Source organism: Dama dama, chromosome 19 (genome assembly GCF_033118175.1).
Source record: "Dama dama isolate Ldn47 chromosome 19, ASM3311817v1, whole genome shotgun sequence".
NCBI lineage: Eukaryota > Metazoa > Chordata > Mammalia > Artiodactyla > Cervidae > Dama > Dama dama.
The window spans coordinates 91739783-91765162 of NC_083699.1; the positions used below are offsets into that span (position 1 = coordinate 91739783).

The 25380-nt window shown below is 41.9% G+C and overlaps 1 protein-coding gene across 1 annotated transcript in view; it reads right to left on the reverse strand.

The window, feature by feature from the left end:
- Window positions 1-11932: 11932 nt before the first annotated feature.
- Window positions 11933-25380, reverse strand: part of SLC9A9 (solute carrier family 9 member A9) — a 676865-nt gene continuing 663417 nt past the window's right edge. The window contains exon 15 of the mRNA XM_061167805.1: window positions 11933-11961. The gene's annotated coding sequence lies outside the window, so the exon portion shown is untranslated. The remainder of the gene's footprint in view (window positions 11962-25380) is intronic.

The following is a 25380-nucleotide window of genomic DNA, read 5'->3' on the forward strand; positions in this document are numbered from 1 at the left end:
TGTCTCTTTTGTCCTTAGATGGCTTTGAATGAGACCTGAGAAATCCTATAATTTTCACTTGGACAATTATTCTCAGGCTGAGATCCATCTCTCTTTTTTGGTTTATGGTTTTTCACAAAGAACCGTCACATTCTAAGATCAGTCCTAGGTTTCAGACTGCATTCAGACATAATGGTATCAATACACACCCAAACCTTGCATTAAAAATAATTTTTTTTGCTGTAAAATAGGCCAAAGATTTCTTTAGAAATTATTGGCTCCTGGAAACTTACTTAATTGACAATTTGCTAGGATTTTTTGGCAATCCTCATGCCTGCTCAGGAGTTTTTACAAAGTGAGCAAATCTAAGTTATAAATGTTGTTCAGCTGTAATGGGACTTTTATGAATATTAAACTGAACAATTAATGAGGTTAAAATAATGTCATATTTTGGCAATAAACATCTATTAATTTGTATTTTGTTGCTTTCTTTTCACATCTGGGAGTCAATGATTTTACATCCTGGCCTCAAACATTTTTGTAGGTCCCTGAAGAGCTCATATGACATGAGCACTGGGCCGAGAGTGCCTGATGGAGAAAATAGTTTCATAGGATGGTAGACTCAGTGCATTTGTAACTTATTCTTATGTGGAGTGGGTCATGGGCTCTTTTTTTTTTTTAACTTTTAATTTTTTATTGATGTATAGCTGATTAAGAATGTTGTGATAGTTTCCAGTGGACAGCAAAGGGACTCAGCCACACATATACATGGATCTGTTCTCTCCCAAACTTCCTTCCTATCCAGGCTGCCACCTAATATTGAGCAGAGTTCTCTGTGCTATACAGTAGGTCCTTGTTGGTTATCCATTTTAAATATCGCAGGGTGTACATTTCGCTCGGGTCATGGGCTATCTTGAAAACAGAAAAGGACATCTTAGGAGACTGTCCTTTAGCTCCAGCCTCTTCTCCATTCAGCCCTGATTATCCTTTTACTGTGTTACCCCTACTTACCTACTTTTGGTTTTTTCCCTCTACACTGAAACATATTATACCACCAAGCCCACAGCTCCTGGATAAGCAGGCTTGATGATCTGCATTACTAAATTCTTGCATCAGTGGGCTTAGTCGTTCATTTTTGTATTTCTTTAGAGAGGAAAGTCAGTAAATGTACTGGAAGGTAAGAATAGTAGATGAAGTCTTGGCATCAACTAAAAGGCATTCCCAGGTAATGTGGCTATCTCCAGTGGCTGCTGGTGGAGGTGCTCCTACCTGGGAATCCCCTCATTCTGTGTCTCTCTTCCTCATTTTGGCTGAAATGTATGGTCTTGTCCCTTTTTCAGAGAGAGGGGAATGGGATGAGGGGGGGAAGGAATGGAGAATGAATATTCAAGAACATTTACTAACCGCCTTCTTAGACTGCTACGCAGACTATGGTCTGAGGACAAGGAGCATCTGTAACCCCTGGGAGCTGGTTGGAAATGCAGAATCTCAGATTCCACCTCAGACCTGCAGAATCAGAAGCTGCTTTTTAACAAAGTCTCTGGGTGAATTTGTGTGAACAGTAGGGTTTGAGAAGCCCAGTACCAGACATCACCATCTAGATGTCCTTTAAGTATGCAGTGTCCACAGGTGTGAATCTAAACTTATCATCTGCCCCCACAAACTTGCCTCCTCCTGAGCTTCCTCTCTTCCTCTGGGTTTTTGGAGTACCTGAAATTATATTTCATCACAGGACTTGTTTATTGTCTATCATGTTATCTATATATATACACACACACATACATACATACATATACACACACATGTATGTATACATACATATACATACACACATATGTATGTATATACATATATACACATACATATATACATATATGTACACACACATATACATATATATACACATATATATATACATACATTACTGTTTTCTTATATATACTGTTTTCTATATATATGTATGTATATACATATATATATATATATATACACACACACATACATATATATATACATACATTACTGTTTTCTTCCAGTTAGATTATAGGCTTCTTGAAAACAAGTATTAAGTCCATTTATTTTCTATCACCAACAGTGTTCGCTGAGCCTGAAACAAGTTTTGGCTTTTCTAACCTTAGTTTCCTGATCTGTAAAATGCAGAGGCTTCATTTCAAAGACTCTGTTCAGCCATAACATTCTGTGATTCTATTATGTGCCTGAAAGAATCAGAACTGCAAGGCTGAGAAACACCTTGGAAGTCACCTGACTACAGCTTCCTCCCTGTCTTGCCCCATGATACCCTTGCTAAGGCAGAAGCCCCTTCAGTCACATTTACATCTAATATCGGTCCTAAACATGGATGGACATTTCTAGTGACAGAGAAGCTAGGTCCTCTGCAGTCAGTCTATTCCGTTTGCAGAAGGCTCTACATTTTTAGAAATTTACTTTATATTTTTGAGGCTTCATAGCTAAAGTAAAAGAGAATGGATATTGGAACAAGATAGAGCTGGTCTCCAGTTCCATGACAGTTACTAACTGTGAGATTCCAAGATGAGTCCTTGAGCCCTGTCTCCAGGCGTTCATGGCTTTGTGTAAGTCTGTTTCCTTGAGTATAGGTGAGTCCTGTGACTTACTTCTAACCAACAGAATGTGGTAAAAGTAATGGATTATCACTCTCGTCACATGGGTAATTACATTATGTTATGTAACCAAGATGATGTCACTCCCATAATTATGTAATGCCTATGATATATGAGACTCCATGTTTGTAGCAGATCATCTCTCTATCTGCAATGCTGGCTTTGAAAAATTAGACTGTAATGAATTGTACAGCCACAAGGAAGTAGATTCTGCCATCAGCCTGAGAAAGCTTAGAAGTGGAACCTTCTCCAGTCAAGCCTCCAGATGAGAACTCATCTTGGAAGAGCATCTTGATATCAGCTCTGTGGGGGACCCAGCTGAGCCATTCCTGACCTCCTGACTCTCAGAAACTGTACAATAATCAATGAGTTACTTTAAGCTGCTAGTTGTATAATTTTTTACACAGCAAAGAAAATGAATAACGTATTATATAATCTCGGGTTCGGTTCTTAACTTCATTGATTTTCTGTAAAACATAACAGTATCTACTATCTAGGGTCCTTGTAAGGACTAGGGACAATTTGCTTGCTGATAGTGGGTGCTCCATCAATGGGAGCTTTTTTCATTGTTATCATTGTTATTTTCAGCTTGTATCTCTTGAGGCTTTTCATAGCCAGCTTTATGAGAGTTGTCCTTGAAAGTCATCTCCACCTTCTTTCCTCTCATTCACTGTTCAGCCTTCTCCCATCTCGTTTTTGCCTGCATCACTCCATTGTCAAAATTACCAGCAACCTCTAGTTTATAAATTCAATGTCTCCTATATTCTGTCATAGATTTATTGACCCCCTCAGAAGATTTTCTTAATAACTGACTGCTCACTCCTTCTTGAGATACCCTGTTGACATCCATGATAGACTACTCTTCTGGCTCTTCTCTTAGATGATTTTTTCCCCTACTTATTGGGTAACCCACTTCTTGTTGTTGTTCAGTTGCCCAATAGTGTACAACTCTTTGCGACCCCATGGACTGCAGCACACCAGGTCTCCCTGTCCCTCACCATCTCCCAAAGTTTGCCCAAGTCCATGTCCATTGCATCAGTGATGCCATCCAGCCATCTCATCCTCTGATGCCCTCTTCTCCTTCTGCCCTCAATCTTTCCCAGCATCAGGGACTTTTCCAGTGAGTTGGCTGTCCGTATTAGATGACCAAAATACTGGTTTCAGCTTATCAGTCCTTCCAAAGAATATTCAGGGTTGATTTCCCTTAACATTGACTGGTTTGATCTCCTTTCAGTCCAAGGGATTCTCAGGTCTGCTCTAGCACCACAGTTCGAAGGCATCAATTCTTTGGTGTTTTGCCTTCTTTATGGTCTCACAACCATACACTGCCACTAGGAAGACCATAACCTTGAATAGACGGGCCTTTGTTGGCAGAATAAGGTCTCTGCTTTACAACACGCTGTCTAGGTTTGTCACCTCTACCCCACCTCTATGCCATCTCTAAGTTTCATACAGCATGGTGTTAAGCCCTCCTTTTCCTTATATACTGCTGCCTTATATGAGTTCATCTATCTTTCCCCCATGGTTTCCAACAGCATCTGCAGGCTCTCAGATTTGTAGTTCCTTCTCCCTATAATTCTCTGAGCTCTAGATTCATATATCCAACTGCCATCTTGACTCCTCCATTTGACTACCTCACAGTCATCTCAGATTAATATGTCCCAAGCTGGATGTTTCATATTCTTTATCCAATTATCTGTTGATGGACATTTAGGTTGCTTCCATGTCTTGGCTTTTGTAAACAGTGATGCAGTGAACATTTGGGTGCATGTGTCATTTTGAACCATGTTTTTCTCTGTATATATGCCCAGGAGTGGTATTGCAGGGTCATATGGCAGCTCTACTTCTAGTTTTTTAAGGAACCTCCATACTGTTATTCATATTGACTGTACTGATTTACATTCCCACCAACACTGTGGGAAGGTTTTTTTTTTTCTCAAAACCCTCTCTAGCATTTGTTATCTGTAGACTTTCTGATGATGGCCATTCTGATTGGTGTAAGGTGATACCTTGTAGTTTTGATTTGCATTTCTTCGATAAGTAGCAACATTGAGCATCTTTTCATGTGCCTTTTGACCATCTAATAAAGACCATGTGGTATAGTTATACAATGGATTATTACTCAGTCGTAAAAAGAATGAAATAATGCCATTTGCAGCAACGTGCATGGATCCAGAGATTATTATACTAAGTGAAGTAAGTCAGACAAAGAAAGACAAATATCATATAATACCACTTATATGTGAAATCTAAAAAAAGCGATACAATGAACTTGTATACATAACATAAATAGACCCATGGACATAGAAAGCAAAGTGGAGAGATGTGGGGAGGGATAAATTAGGAGGTTGGGATTAAGATATGTACACTACTATACATAAAATAAAAAAACAAGGACCTACTGTATAGCACAAGGAACTATATACAATATTTTGTAATAACCTATAAGGGAAAAAAACTGAAAAAAATATATAACTGAATCACTTTGCTATACAATGAAACTAATATAACAATGTAAATCAATTATACTTTAATTTAAAAAAAGAAAAAAATTCCCCAAATCAAAACTGTATGTTCCATTTCCCACCCACCTAGACCTTTTCACCTGCCTTCTTCCTTATTGTGATAAATGGTATCACCATCCATCAATTTGTTTCAACTAGAATGACCCTTGATTTCTTGCTTTGACTCATTCTTCCTGCCCCTCCCCCGTCAACAAATCCTATTTATTAGAACTAAAACAGTTTGCCTTGAATGTGTCTCCCCTCTGTACTGCCAGCACTCTGTATAAGCCCCCAGGAGCAACCCCTTGAACAAGGACAATATTCTCCAACTGCTCTCTGCTCTTCAAATAATTCTTCAGGCCCCAGCCAATGATCTTTTGAAAATTTAACTTGACTTAGGCCTCTCTTCTTTCAAAAACCTTTAAGTGGCTTTTCTTTGTACTTGACATAAAATTCAGACCTTTAAATGGCCTAAAGCCCTAGATGCTATGGGTCCTCCCATCATTTTCCTGTTCTTTCCTTCCTGTTGTTATCTCACCTTAAATATCCTTCACCCTGCTCTCTGAACGGTCTTCCTTTCAGTGTTCTGGCTTCACTTTAAACATCATGGCCTTAGTAACATCATTTCTTACTGTTCTATTTACTTTAGAATTCTGCTCTTATTTTCTCATTCAGCACTTTACTTCATTTCCTTCTTTGCACATTTTGTATTTTGTAATGATTAGTTTGCTTATCATCCATCTACCCCATAGCCTATGACTTTCATTAAGGTGAGTTCTGGCTGTTGGGCTGCAACTTGGGGCATGTTTGTTGAACAAATGAATGAATGAATGACAATAGTGTATTCTATCCTTAAACAATGTCAGAATGAATGACAATAGTGTATTCTATTCTTAAACAACATCATCTCTCTCATATACTCTATCCCTTCAGTTCCTTGAAGACTGGCTCCTCCTTCCTCATCCCAAACAAGGCTTCTTTTCCCCAGGAAAAAATATTCTCCAGCTTTCCCTTTCTCACATGATTTTGATGTTACTTCATAATCTTTGTTATTCATTTGACAAATTTATTCAATAAAATAACAAATATTAGTTGCTTTCCTTTGGGCAGGCCTCAGCTCTGTTTGGTCAGGTTCTTCTTAATATGTGTTCTCCTTCTACCAGTGGGCTTCCCTGGTGGTTCAGTGGTAAGGAATCTGCTTGCAATGCAAGAGCTGCAGGAGACTTGGGTTCGATCCCTGGGTCTGGAATATCCCTTGGAGGAAGGCATGACAACCCACTCTAGTATTCTTGCTTGGAGAATCCCATGGACAGAGAAGCCTGGCAGGCTACAGTCCATGGGGTTTCAAAGAGTCAGACATGACTGAAGCACCTTAGCGTGCACATAGACTTGCTTCCACCAATAAATGAGTATATTCTATGTTGACTGACTAGCCCTGCTTAGAGTTGAGCAGGACTGTCACCTTGCTCATTTCAGAGTCCATACTTCTCTTGGTTCATCCCAAGTGGGAGTTTCAAGAAGTCTAGAAGGAAAGGTGGCATCACCACAGTAGTGGGGAGGCAGGAGTGTATCAATTATATGACTTCGGGTGAAAGTAACAGAAAACTCAACTACTAATAATGGATTGAACAATACAGATGTTTAATATCTCACATAACCAGAAACCAGTGTTTAGTCTTGGTTAAGAAAGTGGTTCAGTGATGTCATTAAGGACTTAGGTCTTCAGTATGTGTCTTTGTCCTTCAGTTACCTTTCCTCTTGCTTGCAAAATGGCTGCAGTAGCTCTAGGCATCACTAAGCCAAGAGCTAGAAAAGATACCTTTATTTTCTTCTCATGTATCTTTTTTTTTAATCCTAGAAGTTTTCCCTACTTCCACTCCCATCTTTTCATAGAGGATAGTTATGTGTTTTCTTGGGGGTCAAAGTTATTCTGAAGAGACTATATTTCATCATACCTAAGAAACCATAGAGTACCAGATTCACCATTACCTTGTGAACTTCTAAGATAAAGATTTATTTTAAATTCTCACATAATGTCTTAACAGTACTGCATGGCTCTTGAGTTAGTCATACTAGCCTGGCTGCTTTGAAATCTCTTTGATCTCTTCCGAGGGATTTGTCAATTTCTCTTGCTTTCTGTTGATTTGCGGGATATGGGGCAAATAGAACTGCTTCATTTCTTGTAAATTTCATCTTTTTTGAGGTCTTCAAAGCAGTTGATGTTGCTTTGTGAGAAAGTATAAAATGGCAGTTGTTCCTGTAGCAACAAATAATTGCTTCACAAATGTCAAATTTATAGCCCCCTCATCTGTTTCTTTTTGCATCCACAATAGCTCATTGTGAAAATGTCAGAATACAGGATACTCTTTGGAGGGCATTTTAAACAGCACTGAACCTGCATGCCCATCCTACAACCGTGCTTTGAACTCAGCTGAAACGACGACAATATGAAGAGATGGGACCAAGTTCATCACACAGAGACCATGAGGACTATCCCATGATTGCCTTCATTCTAAGGCACATTTTAATTTTAAAGATGTTTTGATATAGGGGGTGGGGAAGCCTGTCTTAGACTCTGTGAACTATGGTACATCTAAATTGGTAGTCTGTGACTTAATCAAAACTACTGATGGTTTCACATCTCTCATTATCGGCCAACTCGGGCACCTGCCCTGCGTGGGCTAAAAATGCAGGGACAGGCTGGCAGTCGCAGCCCCAGTGGTTCCAATTAGATCAGAAAGACATGGAGCGGGGCTCTTTGCTGAGTTGGCTGTTCGACATGAATGGTCACCACTGGTGCTTGTGATTTTCTTATTGCTAATTGGACAAATGCTTGTGTTGTCTGTCACTTCCTGCATTTGTTTTCTGCTTCACTGCACTCTTCACCAAGGCAATAAGATGTGGCTAGAAAGGAAGATGGTGTGTGTCCGTGTGTGTGTGTATGTGAGAGAGAGAGAGGGAGAGAGAGATGTGGGGGAGATAGAGAGTGGGAGCAGGTTTGCCAGTCTTGAGTTAGTAAGGAAAACACTCACCTTAAAAAAAAAAATCAGATCCTGAAAGGATGGGACCCAGCATGAAATCAAAGAGGAAAACCCTGGGTGGGATTCTGCTGAAGGGGTTGATGGGTACAATGGTCCTCCAGGCCTCCCTCTCTGAGACAAGATCAGGCTCCTGCTACGATTCAGTCTGGATGCTACACATTGTGGAAAGCAAAACCAGGCTCAAGACGAGACTGCCCTGTGAAGATACATTTTTTCCAGGGGGAGAAAAAAAAAGGAAAAAAATGTGTGAGAACCATCTTGTCTGATGTCAAGTAAGTGAAAAGATGCTCTCAGTTCTGATGCTTTGCTGAAAAAAAGTGTCCTTTCAGCCAAGCTCCACTCTGCCTGAAGTGTGTGTTTTTCATCATCTCAGTCCCTGGCCCACCCGCCCTGCATCCTGTTCTTTGTTATGTGGTGCGAAGCATCCTAACGTGTCAGCATGCACTTGTCAGATTCAGAAAGGGAGGACCGGATGGAGGTCTGTTCCACACTGCGTTCTTTTTGCGCAGGCTGGTGCAGAGGCAGTTTCTGTTTTAGTAAACCACGCCTTTTTTTCTTGGTTCTTCTAGTCCCCAAATCATTGTTTTTTTCTTCTAACATTTGCATTTGTAGCATTTTACCTTTTGTCTTGGTAAGAAGCAGAGGGAAAAAAAGTTCTTTTCTCTTTGCCAATATCATGTGGCATTTGCTTTGCATGTGAAAGGTTTGTGCTCTGTACTCCTATGGACAGAGGAACCTGGTGGGCTACAGTCCATGGATTCGCGAAAGAGTTGGACATAACTTAACTATGTGGGTTTTCTCTGATAGAACTAGGGGCAAAACCTGGCTCCTTCATTTAGAATATATGTTGTTCAGTCACTCAGTCATGTCCAACTCTTAGTGACAAGTTTTGCTGTCCTTCGCCGTCTCCCAGAGCTTGCTCAAACTCGTCCATTGAGTCAGTGATGCCATCCAACCATCTTATCCTCTGTTGCCCCCTTCTCCTCCTACCTTTAGACTATAACCCGGGACAAGTCCCTTAACCTCTACAGATCTAGGTTTGCTTATTGAAAAATGAGCATAAAAATTGAAGACATGTCTTTCATTGTTTGGGGATGACATGAGATCACTCATGCACTTCCTGGAAACTGCTAAGTGTCCAATGAATGCATTTAAGGGATTTTAAGTTCCTTATTAATAATTACAGGGTCCATCACTGTCAACCCTGAGGTTCTGGGAGGCAGGATTCTTGCTGGACCATATTCTCATCTCATAAGCATTTTCTGTGGGGAATCACATCTCCCTCTATCCTGTACCCCTAGCTTTGTATTTCTACACTGATCAAGCCTCTCTTCCCAATCCCACATTGACACATTCACCTGCCAGTTGGCTCAGTGGTAAAGAATCTGCCTGCCAATGCAGGAGATGCAGGAGATATGGGTCCAATCCCTGGGTGGGGAAGATCCCCTGGAGAAGGAAATGGCAACCCACTCCAGTATTCTTGCCTGGGAAATTTGATGGACAGAGGAGCCTGGCGGGCTACAGTCCATGGGGTCGCAAAGAGTCGGACATGACTAAGCAACTGAACAAGCATGCATATTGTGGACAGGGCCCAGCTTATAACTAAGACTGAAACCAAACTCACTGTCCTTTCCCCAAATGCGCTTTCTTCTGAGGTTTCTTTCTCGCCAGCATCCCCCAGTCACCCAGTACAGTAGCAGACTCATCCCAGCCCCCACTTTCCCTCTCACTCTCTCCTCCTCACTCCTGTCCTGGTGCCCCTTGATTTCTACTGTTTGATGCAATGAGCATTTCCAACTGGTTTCCTCATTTCCATTTTCTCCATCTTCTAATCCATCCTTCACTGTGTTGCTCTTATCCATTCATGCATGTGTACTAAGTCACTTCAGTCATGTTTGACCCTTTGGGACCCTATGGACTGTAGTTCACCAGGTTCCTCTGTCTATGGGATTCTCCAGGCAAGGATACTGGAGTAGGTTACAATGCCTTCCTGTTTAAAATCTTTGGGTCCACATTACTTTCTTTAAAATCCAAACCACTTAATGAGATCCTCAAAACCCTTTCTGGTTTGGTCCACCACTCCTGCTTGTTCCATCTCTTTCCCTTCTCTTCAAATTCCTCATGCCCCACCTGTATTGGATTGCTTGAAACACACCTCTTGATCCATGGACATCTCTTGGACTTTGTATAACCTCTTCCCTCTGCCTAGAATGTCATTTTCACTGTTTTTCTTCAGGCTATTCATCTCAGTTGATACTCCCATAAAGCCTTTCCCAACTATATGTCTCAAATTTGGCTTTGGTTCCCCCTCATTGCACATTGCATCTTAGGGATTCCTTCATCACAACTCTTACTGAAACAGAGCAGGATCCTATGGTCCTTGTCCCCATGTCCTCAGCCTACCCTTTGTTTGTGGAAAAACCTTAGCCAAAGAATAAGTTTAATCACAGAATGAAAAAATGCAGAAATAAAGGAAAGCTGTCAAACAAGACTAAATAATAATAGTATAGTCAGTAAGCACAAAGACCTTTAGTTCCTCTTCAAGTACAATAGATAATATTCAGAGCCATATCCTGTGAGCTGTCTTATAGATACTGAAATTCTCATCAGCTGGAAGAAGTTAACTACATGATGACCAGATTGTTGCCATGACATAAGCTGCCACAATTCTGAGAGTTAGCCTCAAAGAAATGGAAACAAATCAACCCTAGAACTGAAGACTAGTTGTAAAATGGTCAATTTGATTTAGGTCATACCAGAATGGTCTAGTGGTTTTCCCTATTTTCTTCAATTTAAGCCTGAATTTTGCAACAGGGAGCTCATGGTCTGACTGGTCAGCTCCCAGTCTTATTTTTGCTGACTGTATAGAACTTCTCCGTCTTCAACAGCAAAGTATATAATCAATCAGATTTCGGTATTGACTACTTGGTGATATCCATGTATAGAGTCATCTCTTGTGTTGTTGAAAAAGGGTGTTTGCTATGACCAGTGTGTTCTCTTGACAAAGCTCTCTTAGCCTTTGCCCTGCTTCATTTTGTACTCCAAGGCCAAACTTGCCTGTTATTCCAGGTATCTCTTGACTTCTTACTTTTGCATTACAATCCCCTACGATGAAAAGGACATTTTTTTTTTTTTTGACATGAATTTGAGCAAACTCTGGGAGATAGTGCAGGACAGAGGAGTATGGCGTGCTATAGTCCAAGGGGTCGCAAAGAGTTGGATATGACTTAGCGACTGAACAACAACAGTAACAAAAAAATCAAGATGGAACAGACCAAACCACTGTACGACCAATTCCAAGATGACTGTCAAAGCTGACTGTGCTGTTTCTGCATATAGGCCCTCTCTCCATCTATAAAAGCTCTTACTCTCTGATTGTCAGTGGGATGGGGGCCGGGGGATCGACCTTTAAACAGGACTCCACTCTCCCCTACCCCTGCCACCCGGTTGCTGGTATCCAAAATAAAGCAAACTTTCGTTTTCACTAACCTTACTTCTTTAATGGCTTTTGAGCAGCGGGCAACCAGATCCCACTTTCAGTTAGATTACCCCACTCCTTGAATGAAGGGATTTTTTTTTAAAAAGCTCTTACTCACCATACAGAGCATTAAGTCTGGCATACCATACAAATACAATATGTTTCCTGAAAGAGTCACTAGAAGAAATGAATCATTTTGATGGGAATAAATCAAGAAGGTAGATGGTTCTCCGAGATATGATGTCTGCATCTCAGTGCTTGCCACAGGGGGCGACATCGTGAGACAAACTGCTGGTGATCCATCTTGGCTGGCTGGTTACCTGCACATGGAGAGAAACCCATTTACTTCCTGTGTTCTGCAGAATCAAATAACATTGCCCACTAAGGCCAGGTCCCCGGGCATGGGAGGAATTAACCAGCCTGCTTCCCAAATTCTGTCCTGAAAATAGCGATCATATAAAGAGTTGAAGTCTACTTTCTCAGCTACTTGACCTCTGAGTACTGAAGACTCTGAAAGCGCGAAGCCCAAGATGCATGTATAAGTCAGTTCTGACTCTGGTCTTTCTCACTGGATAGCATTTCATTTCTGTACCAGTTTTTATTGTTAAGAGGCCTTGTCATGGTTAATGACTTTATAATATTATTGCCTGCTTCTTTGTAACAAAAAGTGAATTTTGACAAGGCATGAATTTATCTGTAGATGTGGGGTGCTCTTTGACAACTTGTGGGGTTTTGTGCTTTTTAAACAAATTGTGGAGACTCCTGACTCTCTGATTTACCCTGAACATATTTCAACTCTGAGTAGCTGTGATCAACTTAACTTTTAAAGCATTTATCTTCAGCACACTTAGGGAGTTTTAATTTGTCCATAACCTATTTTGATACATTTCCAATAGTTTTGTCTCTGTTTCTGTGAATAGGAAAGTAGAGTAATGGGGAGGGGACAAAGGTAGCATTTACCAGGAGGTCTTGCCCCACTCTCCCATTAACAACATCCACAGCCTGTTTTTGCATTCAGTTCAGTTCAGTTGCTCAGTTCTGTCCAAATCTTTGTGACCCCATGGACTGCAGCATGCCAGGCTTCCCTGTCTGTCACCAACTCCTGGAGCTTGCTCAAGTTCATGTCCATTGAGTCAGTGATGCCATCCAACCATCTCATTCTCTGTTGTCCCCTTCTCCTCCTGCCTTCAATTTTTCCCAGCATCAAGGTCTTTTCCAATGAGTCAGTTCTTTGCAATAGGTGGCCAAAGTATTGGAGTTTCAGCTTCAGCATCAGTCCTTCCAAAGAATATTCAGGATTAATTTCCTTTAGGATGGACTGGTTGGATCTCCTTGCAGTCCAAGGGATTCTCAAGAGTCTTCTCTAACACCACAGTTCAAAAGCATCAATTCTTTGGCGCTCAGGTTTCTTTATGGCCCAACTCTCACATCCGTACATGACTACTGGAAAAACCATAGCTTTGACTAGATGGACCTTTGTTGGCCAAGTAATGTCTCTGCTTTTTAAAATGCTGTCCAGTTTGGTCATAGCTTTTCTTCTAAGGAGCAAGCGTCTTTTAATTTCATGGCTGCAGTCACCATCTGCAGTGCTTTTGAAGCCCAAGAAAATAATTACTATAGTTTGAAAATTATTTTTAGATGAGAGCTAATTCCTCTTGTTTCTTTAAAGGATTTTTAAAAAGAATTTTTAATTAATGAATTTTGGCTGTGCTGGGTCTTTGTTGCTTTGTGTGGGCTTTTCTCTAGTTGCAGGGAGTCAGGGCTACTCTCTAGTTGTGGTTCAGGGGCTTCTCATTGTGGTGGCTTCTCTTGTTGGGGAGCACAGGCTCTAGGGTGCGAGGGCTTCAGTAGTTTTGCCATGTGAAATGTTAGTTCCCTGACCAGGGATGGAACCCATGTCCGCTGCATTGGCAGGGGATTCTTAACCACTGGACCACCAGGGAAGTCCCTCTTTAAAGGATCTTTAAAGGGCCAAGGAGGCCATGCCCATTCCTCAAGTGGGTGAACATGATGAGGCAGGTTAATAGATTTATCCAAGGTCATATAGCAAATAAGTGTCAGAGTCTGGGAAGAACAAGCATCCAGGCCTAGACACGGTATCACTCTGAGACTTTCCTGTGTCCTTTGTAGCTTCATGGACAGATTTCCTTTACCAGTCACTGTCTATCTTTGTGAATGGTTTTTTTTTTTTTTTTTTTTTCATATGCACAGGAGATTTGCCATCCTTTAAAAAGGTCTTAATAACCCAGATAACCACAATGATGTAGCCATTCCTAGAGCCAGACATCCTGGAGTGTGAAGTCAAGTGGGCCTTAGGAAGCATCAATACAAACAAAGTTAATGGAGGTGACAGAATTCCAGTTGAGTTATTTCAAATCCTAGAAGATGATGCTGTTAAAGTGCTGCACTCAGTATGTCAGCAAATTTGGAAAACTCAGCAGTGGCCACAGGACTGGAAAAGTCAGTTTTAATTCCAATCCCATAAAAGGGCAATGCCTAAGAATATTCAAACTACCATATAGTTATGCTTATTTCACATGCTAGTAAGGTTATCAAAATAAGCTTAAAATCCTTCAAGCTAGGCTCCAGTAGTATGTGAACCAAGAACTTCCAGATGTACAAGTTGGGTTTAGAAAAAGCAGAGAAATCTGAGATCAAATTGCCAAAATTCGCTGAATTCTAGAGAAAGCAAGGAAATTCCAGAAACATCTACTTCTGTTTCATTGACTATGCTAAATCTTTTGACTGTGTGGACCGTCACAAAATGTGGAAAATTCTCAAAGATGTGGGAATACCATACTATCTTACCTGTCTCCTGAGAAACCTGTATCCTGGTCAAGAAGCAACAGTTAGAACCGGACATGGAACAACTGACTGGTTCAAAATTAAGAAAGGAGTATGATGAGGCTGGATATTGTCACCCTGCTTATTTAACTTCTATGCAGAGTACATCATGCGAAATGCTGGGCTGGGTAAATCACGAACTGGAATCAAGATTGCTGAGAGAAATTAACAGCCTCAGATATGCAGATGATACCACTCTAATGACAGAAAGTAAAGAAGAACCTATTGATCAGGGTGAAAGAGGAAAGTGAAAAAGCTGGCTTATAAATCAACATTCAATAAAACTAAGATCATGGCATTGGGTTGCATCACTTCATGGCAAATAGGAAGTTAAAAGGTGGAAGCGGTGACAGATTTTATTTTCTTGGGCTGCAAAATCACTGTAGACGGCAACTGAAGCTGTGAAAATATTTAAAGACACTTGCTCCTTGGAGGGAAAGTTATGACAAACCTATATAGCATATTAAAAAGTAGAGACATCATTTTTCTGACAAAGGTCTGAATAGTCAAAGCTATGGTTTTTCCAATAGTCCTGTACTGATGTGAGAGTTGGACCATAAAGAAGCCTGAGCACTGAAGAACTGATGCTTTCGAACTATGGTGCTGGAGGAGACTCTTGAGAGTTCTTTTGACTGCAAGGAGATCAAACTAGTCAATCTTAAAGGAAATCAGTCCTGAATATTTGTTGGAAGGACTGATTCTGAAGCTCCAATACTTTGGCCACCTGAGGCGAAGCTGACTCACTGGAAAAGATCCTGATGCTGGGAAAGACTGAAGGCAAAAGGAGAAGGGGGCAGCAGAGGATGAGATGTTTAGATAACATCACCGACTCAATGGACCTGAATTTGAGCAAACTCTGGGAGACAGTAGTGAAGGACAGGGGAGTTCATGGGGTTGCAAAGAGTCAGACATGATTTAATGACTGAACAATAGCAACAACAAATTTATTAAAAATTTTTATTTTATTTTATTATTGGACTATAATTGCTTTACATTGTTGTGCTGGCTTCAGCTGTACAACAGTGAATCAGCTGTGTGTATAACTATACTCCCTCCCTTTTGGACCTTCCTCCCACCCTCTAGGTCATCACAGAGCACCACAGGGAGCTGAGCTCCCTGTGCTATACAGCAGCTTCCCACTAGCCGTCTGTTCTACACATGGTGGTGAGTATATGTCAATACTACTCTTTAAATTCATCTCACCTTCTCTGTTGCCCTCTGCATCCACATGTCCATTCTCTGCGTCTGCATTCCTGCCCTGCAGATAGGTTCCTCAGTACCATTTGTCTAGATCCCATATATATGCCCTCTTTTAAAGCTGACCTCGGGATCCTTTAATTCATAGGCTTATCACCCTCAGGTGCTCAAGACCCAGTGAATGGGGCTCACAGCTCCTAGGACATTTGCAGACTCTTTCCAGGTGACACCAGCCTGGGGATGAATCCGAAGTGATGACCTGGACCCACATCTTGAGAACCCCAATGTCTTCTAAGCAGTAGTTCTTAGCTTAGCTGCACATTTAAAAGAAAATTCCAGAATTTAGGCCCCAACCTCAGAGATTTGTGTTTAAATGGTTTGGGGTGAGGCTTGGAGAGGTTATTTTAAAAAATTTTCCTTAAATGATTTTATTTATAACTAGGGCGAAGAAGGTATTCTTGGCTACCTTACCAATTTGGTGTGGACCTATTTTATCCTTAAATGCAGGCTCTGTAGTGTCATGGCCAAACAGGTCAGGACCTTGCTCTGTTTTTAATTTAAGCCACATTTATTGTATTCTGTGGGCTTCCCGGGTGGCTCAGTAGTAAAGAATCTGCCTGCCAGTGCAGGAGACGCAGGAGACACGGGTTCGATCTCTGGGTCGGGAAGGTCCCCTGGAGAAGAGAATGGCAACCCACTCTGGTATTCCTGCCAGGATAATCCCACGGACAGAGGAGCTTGGCAGGCTACAGTCCATAGGGTCACAAAGAGTCGGACATGACTGAGGCGACTGAGAACGCACCGATTGTATTCTGAGGATGCTTAAGAAAGAATCTCATCTTTGGGAATTAGAGATGGATGATATAACTTCTCTGTAATGAGGCTGAGATGGATAAGGCAAACTGAATCACTCAAAAGTCTTCTGAAGTACCTGATTGAATGGAACAAGCTGGCATGCCTTTGGAGTGAGTAGAATTACGCCTCTTGAACCTGTCAGAAGTCCTTGAAATAAAGCCGTGGATAAAAGGGACTAGTGGCTTTAATTTATTTAGTCTTTCCAGAAGTGTTTGACAAAGTTCTTCACGAGAAGGGAATTCAGTAACGGGAAGAAAACTGCAGAACTGTGGGGGATTAGGGCTGATTAGGAGCCGGGATGCCTGGAGTCAGGAACAAATGGGCATTTTTCACTGTAGCCGGATTTAGTGGGGACGCGCACAAGGATCTGATCAGCAAACTGATTTTTAAGATTATTTTGTTTTTATTACCCAATTTTAAAGCCTTGAGAGACAAGGCTTCTCAAGCAAAGGGGTTAACGACCAGCTCTCTGCCCTCCTCCTTGCCCGTGATAGCTTGTCTAGGACAGTGTGGCAAGGTTGAGGGACTGTTCACCTGAATTTGACCCCAGATTTTGATTCACACTCTGAAAATGTAAGATCTTCTAGAGTGTTGTAAAGAAAATGAGTCATGGGTAGTCCAGAGACTGTTTGGAAAAACTGATGGGATGTGGTAATCCACTTAATCAAAGGCAGACAGGGCAAGACCTGTTAGCAGAAGAGCTGCTTGAAAGTTACGAGTCTCTCCTTCCATATCTAGGGTCTGCTGTTATCAGCCACAGGCCTTGTGTTGCTCAGTTAACCTAGGCCGCTGGTGTCTCAGGTCCTCTGGAAAGTTTTGCTTCGTCAGCATCTACTTCTGCTTCTTATAATCTTAGCACTGTTCTCTCTCTTTGGCAAACTACTCATTATCTACTCAATCCATGGAGCTCAGATGGGAAATGTGAACTCACCCCCCCTTCGTAGCATCCATGCATTTTAGCGCCAAGGTGGGCATGTCCCCTCGGCCTGGCCAACAGCATATTCTATCGCTTCAACCTCAGTGTCTTGTATAGGGCTGGTCACCGTAGCCAAGTTGGTGTGTGCACGCATGCCAAGTTGCTTCAGCAATGTCCGACTCTTTGTGGCTCTATGGGCCATAGCCCATCAGGTTTCTCTGTCCATGGGATTCTTCAGTCAAGAATACTGGAGAGGGTTGCCCTGCCTTTCTCCGGGGGACCTTTCTGACCCAGGGATTGAACCTGCGTCTCCTGTGGCTCGTGCATTGCAGGCAGATTCTTTACCGCTGAACCACCGAGGTCTAGAAAATCCCAAATTAGCTATTTTGTTGGAACTCTTGAGAAACGGGCTCCCTCTGTCCATTTTGCTGAGCTGAGGACTAGGGTAGCAGCAGAAGAGGGTAGCTTCTTCAGACAAGGAAACAAATTGAAAGAAAGCAAAGCCAAGAGGTGGAGCATGACTTCTCGATGACATCTTTGGAGAATCTGGGTCGAGGCATATTTACCAGATACACCCACTGGGCTTTTCTGTTATGTGAGTCAACAGATTTTTCATCCTACATGTCTTTTCTTAAGCTTCTTAACACTGTGTTTCTGCCACTTACAGGATCCTTTAATAAGAGGTCCTTAGCAAATGCGTTCTTGCATCCCTTCCTGGCCTAGCCCATTAAACCTAGTCTTTCCTGTGTCCTTAGGGACAGGCTCTCCAGGCAGGGCTGATGATGAGCTCACCTGAGAAGTTAATCTGTGTTGATGAGCCAACCAGAGGGTTGTCTCAGGTAAAAGATTTACAGAGTTAAAAAATGTTATTTTATTGAAGTGTAGTTGATTTACAATGCTATGTTCATTTCTTCCGTACAGCAAAGGGCTTCAGTTATATGTATATATACACTCCTTTCATATTCTTTTACATTATGGTTTATCACAGAATATTGAATATAGTTCCCTGTGCTATCCAGTAAGACCTTGTTGTTTATCCATCCTATATATAAGAGTTTGCATCTGCTAATCTCAAAGTCCCAATTCATCCCTTCCCCACCACTCTCCCACTTGGCAACCATGAGTCTATATTTTATGTCTGTGAGTCTGCCTTGTAGATAAGTTAGTGTCATATTTTAGATTCCACATGTAAGTGATATCATATGGTATTTGTCTTTCTCTTTCTGTCTTACTTCATTTAGTATGATAATCTCTAGGTCCATACATGCTGCTGCAAATGGCATTATTTCATTCTTTTTTATGGCTGAGTAATATTCATTATATATATTGATATATACATATATACCACATCTGCTTTATCCATTAATCCTTTGATGGACATTTAGTTTGTTTCTATGTCTTGGCTACTGTAAACAATGCTGCAATGAGCATTGGGGTGCATATATCTTTTTGGAATTACAGTTTTGTCTGGATATCTGCCTAAGAGTGGGATTACTGGATTATATGGTAGTTCTATCTTTAGTTTTTTGAGGGACTGCCATACTGTCTTCCATAGTGGCTGTACCAATTTACATTCCCACCACAATGTTTCCATTTGGTATAATATTTCTGGAGCCAGCAGCTGTTCTTTTCAGTAAACACAAGGTGATTGTGAAGAAGCTGGGGAAGGAGGACATCGGGAATGAATTATCACTGAACATCTTCTATGCTCCAGGCTGTGTCAGATGTTAACACATCTTACCTCATTCTTACACAAATTGTGTGCATATTGTTATCCTTGTTTCACAAATCAGAAAATCATATCAATAACAAATAGCTCCTACGTATAGAGTGTTATATTCCCATGTTAGCTATACTTCTACTTTATTCATTAGAATCACAATAACCTGCAAGGTTGAGATTAGAGCCTATATATTTATTATACATGATGAAGCCAACATTCAGAAAGGTTAAGTTCACCTTCATGCAGCTAAAAAGAGGGAAAATCTGTATCTAGACAGACCCAGTTTGGAAGCCAAGCTCGATAGAAGCAGGTCTTCATCATAGGCTTGTGAAGATATTGGGGAGATATTTTGAGCTATGGAGGTCCTCTCAGCATGGCTGACATCAAAAGGTAAGTCACAGTCAACAAGAATAGATCAAATGTGGTGTTGACCTGAGCTCAAGCCCTGGCATAGTGGCCAGCAGCTTTGGTTGGGACCTCTGGTCAGGTTACTTGTTTGACAAGATTGAAAGGTGTTTTGACACTATGGTGACCTGGATGGGAAGGAAGTCAAAAAGGAAAGGGATGTATCCCTTTCCTTCATTTTGTTGTACAGCAGAAACTAACACAGCATTGCAAAGAAACTATATTCCAATAAAACCAATTTAAAAAAGATCTAAAGGCATCTTTACGTGTAACTTTGTGAAAGTTATGAGAAGGAATAATTAAGAACACAGTGTAGAGCCCAGCTTTTCATCCAGCCTATATATTGTAAGATAAACCCACACAGACCCTAAATGTACTGGATGCTCCTTAATTTGAGCCTCTAGTGTAATGAAAGTGAAGGTGAAAGTGAAGTGGCTCAGTTGTGTCCAACTCTTTGCGACCCCATGGACTGTAGTCTACAGTCTACATGGACGCTCCTCCGTCCATGGGATTTTCCAGGCAAGAGTGCTGGAGTAATGACTAGTTAATAAATGTGAAGCTGGCTGGGTCTTGGAGTGTCTGTTGGTGCTGTTCATATTTTCTCCCAGGTTGTGCCAGTCCTGGGAGTTCTGTTGGTCTGTGCTAATGTCCTGTGGTGACTTGTGTCTCACATGGATTCATGCCAGCCTCGTTCAGACATGCACCTTCTTTCTGAATCAGAATTGATGTTTAAGGTACAAAGAGTTCTCTGGCTTCTAGAATGCAGACCTTTGGAGATCAGTCTTTAAGGTTGATCAATTGCATTTCAGTTGTGCCATTTACTCCTGTTCCAGCTGTTACATTAATCAAATAAGGAGGCCTTCAAACTGGCACCAACATCTTGACAGCCTGTGTAAGCCAACCAAGACCTGAGTCCCTAAGTACCTCCTGGTTACAAAACTGAACCACTAGGGACAGTCAGTCACAAAGCGCCAACCAGACTTTGCACGATAGCCAATCAAAGAATCTCCTTTCTTTTTGCACCTTCTTGGTGTAAGTCTTTCCTTAGGCTCCTGTCTGCCAAGCACTCCTAACCACGTTTGGTTTGGTCCTGCCCAAATAAAAGAGATCTTTGCTCAAATAAGGGGCTTCCCCAGTGGCACTAGTGGTAAAGAACCTGGCCTGCTAATGCAGGAGACATAAGAGATGCAGGTTTGATCCCTGGGTCAGGAAGATCCCCTGGAGGAGGGTATGGCAACCCATTCCAGTATTCTTGCCTGGAGAATCCCATGGACAGAGGAACCTGGTGGGCTACAGTCCATAGGGTTGCAAAGAGTCAGATATGACTGAAGCGACTTAGCATGCATGCACACTCAAATACTTTTAAAAATTTAAATATGCCTCAGTTTATCTTTCACATCACCCATAGCTATGATGCTGTTTTGGTTGAAAATGGCTCCCACAGATACCCAGGCCCTCATCCCTGAAACCCGTGGATGTTACCTTTCAACTCTGCAGATATGATTAAGGGTTTCAAGATGGAGAGGATCCTGGATTATCCAGTGGGCCCAATGTACTTACAAGGTCCTTCTAAGAGGAAGGATCAGGAGGCTCAGAGTCAGCAGAGGAAAATATGATCATAGAAGCAAGAGGTTGGAGTGATGCAGGGAGGGGGTGGTGAACCAAGGAGCGTGGCTGCTTCAAGAAGCAGAAAATGGCCGAGACTCTCCTCCTGACCCTCCAGAAGCAATCAACTCTCCTATCACCTTGGCTTTAGGCCAGTGAGAGTGATTCTGAACTTCTTTAGCACTATAAGATTGGGCTTCCCAGGTGGTGCTAGTGGTAAAGAACCGGCCTGTCAATGCAGGAAATATAAGAGACGTGGGTTCGGTCCCTGGGTCAGGAAGACTCTGTCTGGTATTCTTGCCTGAAAATCCCATGGACAGAAGAGCCTGGTGGGTTATAGTCCATGGGGTTGCAAAGAGTTGGACATGACTGAAGTGACTTAGCATGCATGCATGCAGTACTATAAGATAACAAATTTGTGTTCACTTAAGCAACTAAATTGGTGGTAATTTGTTATAGCAGCAATGCTCCATACTACTGTATATAAAATAGATGACTAACAAGAACCTGTTGTATAAAACAGGGATATCTACTCAATACTCTGTCATGATCTATATGGGAAAAGAATATATAAAAAAGAGTGGGTATATGTACATGTATAACTGAATCACTTTGCTGTACAGTAGAAACTAACACAATATTGTAAGTCAACACTCCAATAAAAATTTTTTAAAATGTGGACTTCCCTGGTGGTCCAGTGGTTAAGAATCCGCCTTGCAATGCAGGGGACCTGGTTTGATCCCTGGTCCAGGAAGATACCACACACCATGGGGCAACTGAGCCTGTGTACCAGGACTACTGAGCCCATGTTCTGGAGCCCTTGAGCTGCAACTACTGAAGGATGGGTGCCCTAGAGCCTGTGCTCCACTGCAAGAGAAGCCATTGCAGTGAGAAGCCCATGCACTGCAACTAGAGAGAAGTGCCCCCTTGCTGCAACTAGAGAGAACCTGTGCAGAGCAATGAAGACCCAGTCCAGCCAAAAATAGATAAATATTTTAAAAACAAACAAAATTTTAAAAATGTTTGGGGAAGTCTAGTTTGTGGGCATTACCAAGGGAGAGACATACTGGGAGGATCAGGGATGGGGCTCCTCCTCACCTGTGGTGGCCCCCAAAGGCCCTCAGAAACCCACCATGGCTCCTCTAGGGACAGGGCTGGTGTGTCAACCCTGCACCATAGCAGGACCTGTCTCCTTGCTGATACTGGCTTTGGGATCTTTCTCATCAAGCCCAATGGGGCTGAATAAACAGTCAGTGATGGAGGTCTCTGGGCTTCCCCTCTGTGTTCTCCAGGCCAAATACTCCCCGTATGTTCCAGAGACTGTGCTTAAACTGGGTACAATGCCATTGATTAGGATTGAGTTTTCTAAATTACAATTACAGTTTGGTTTTGTTTCTTGAAAATTACACTCTGGTCCCCTTGATTGGAGTTTTGAATATTCCCAATCTTTTCAGTCACACATTTACAGTCTCTGGGTTTCTTTCCACAGATGGCTGAACTCATGCATTATGTATGGGTTTCACAGGTGGTGTCTCAGAGGGCAAGTCTATTCTTGAACGTTTGCTGGGTCCTATGGTCACTCCCACGTTTTATGCACATGTGTGGTTCTGTCTCTCCTTGGAGTGGGGCTGTCTACTCTTCTCACAGGAGACTGCCCTGTGAGCACAGTCAGGGTGTCTGTGAGGGAGTCAGGATGTGTATTCAGCTTTTCCCCCAAATTCCTGAACAGGGAAGGGACTGAAGTGTTGAAATTGGATCAGAACTCTCAAAACCATAAAAATTCAGCTTCAAAACTTAAGAAACTCGAGTTGTGGTTCTCTGTGTTCTGCAGCAGTGCTAAATTCTCCTATTTCTGGGCTATCTGGAACAGAAAAACAGAGAAACACATGGAACACTGGGGAACAACTCAACTGGTAAAGACACTTCAGTCTCATCATCCCTCTCCTCTGTGTGGCTGTGTTAACTCAACTTTGCTTGGCTACGTGCTAAATCACTTTAGCACATAGTTGTGTCCTACTCTTTGCGACCCCATGGTCTGTAGGTCTCCAGTCTCCTCTGTCCATGGGATTCTCCAGGCAAGAATACTGGAGCGGGTTGCCATGCCCTCTTCGAGTGGACCCAGGTTCTCTTATGTCTCCTGTATTGGCAGGCAGGTTCTTTACCACTAGCACCACCTGGGAAGCCCTTGCTCACCTTCAATCAACTGAGATTTCAGGTGCGGTTGGTATGGCTTCTTGTAATTGTGTTTAATTAACATTTACTATATTGAAACAACAGCACCCCCCCATACCCGCAATGACTGACATCCTTCCGGGGCGGTTCCTATCAGAGCGTTGGGTCTCCCTCTCCGCTGTTTCTTCTCCCCCAACCCCCCCACCAGCTCTGCCCTCATCTGGCTCAGAATTCCTGTGAAAGGCAGAAGGGGAGTAATAACTACACGGGAGTCTGCCAATCACGCTCTCTCTATCCTCCACCCCCACCCCTGTCAACGTTTTAGTCACAGCCCATCAGGTTCGAACTATGGTCCTGTCTCCCAGGGCATGTGTTTGTTCAGAGACCCCCAGGGGTCCAGCCCCGTCTCCAAAGAGGGCTTGTTCTCCTCTTTGGCAGCTGTGCCACCTGCCTTCCTCGCTTGAACTTGACCTCCTAATGCTTCTCTCCAGAGGATCAGAACACCGTGGGAGATGCATCAATGGGCTAATTACATGAGCTGGAAAAAAGTTCACCCCTCAGAACAGGAGCTCTTTTGAGGTGAGAGCCACCATAAGTGCTTATGAAATGCTAGCGCCTGGAGAGAGAAGGCACACCATTCCCTTGTCATTTCCAGGCCACAAGAGAAGGCCAAGTCTAGTGGGTGTTGGAGGCAGGAGCCGTCATTGGAACAAGTGTGATGACTAGAGGTCATCTCAGTTGAGCTGTTAAATGGAGTTGTGTGTGTGTGTTTTCTTTTTAATGTGGATGGGTCACTGTTTTTATGGCTGTACTTATTTCATCTTTTTTTATAACTAGCTTGGCTTATTGGCACCGCTGGGTATTGTGGACTGAAAATTATTGGGAATAACTTTTTTTCCCTTCAAATGGAAAGCTTCTTCTACTTCTTCTGAGCTTATCTGTCAAAAGTACTTAGTATAACCTGACTGGCGGTAGGTGAGTGACTGAATTGGGTTTATTTTCAGCTCCTTGGCATGTATTTTTTAGTATTCAAAAACCTAGCAGCCATTTGATATGTCTGTGGACTATCATTTTCATAGGAAAAAGAGGCAACACAATTTTTTTTAAAAAAGGAACATGAAAATGCATTTGAAATGTGAAACAATAGTTTTGTCTCAGCAAGAGACATGATATAGTCTACCATCCTTCACTAATATGTCCATATCCATATAGAGACCCATATAATATATCTATTCAGTGGGGGGAGAGTTTGGGCCACAAATGAAATCCCCTGTAATCTACTGCTTTTTGGTTTGTATTTCTCCTAAATTTGAAAATCCTTACTCATAATTATGTGTTTGGTAATGGAGGGACATGTAGGGTGACTCTGTCAGATAGTTCTGAATATCTGAAAAGGAAGGACAAGAACCCCAAGTTACAGGACTTTTTCTCATTATCGTCTTGGTGCCTATCAGCCCCCTTGTCAATTAGTCCTACTGTGAAAACAGGGATGTTTCAGCAAGGAGGATGATGGGAAATGGATTCCTCACTTATTCTTTGGTTTTATTTGTCAGTTTTCTTCACATTCTTTTGTAATATTCAGATATGGGTTTTAAATATGTCTATTGATAAGCCATATGTTTCTATCAGAAGGCAAGAGAAATTGTTTAGACGAATAATTACTTCCAGGGATGGAGTTGTCTTCATAACTGTTTGTTTCTTAAAAATCTGATGTTTCATTTCCAATATTAAGAATTATGGCATTTCTGCTGTGAAGTGATAGCTTCAGGATGTTCAAGACATGGAAGGTACAACTGTGATAATACCTGGAGCAACACAGTTGAAATGATTAGTTATAGAAAGCATTTCTCCTGGAATCCAGAGTCATAAGTGAAAAAAATCATATCACCCATTAAAAAAAGCAAAACTATGTGAGCTCCTTTCTCCTTGACAGTCAGAGGGTTTTGATGAGTCAAAGTATAGAGAATTTGCTGTTCATGCTTAACATGTCACACCGAGAAACTCTACACTTGGTGGCCACAA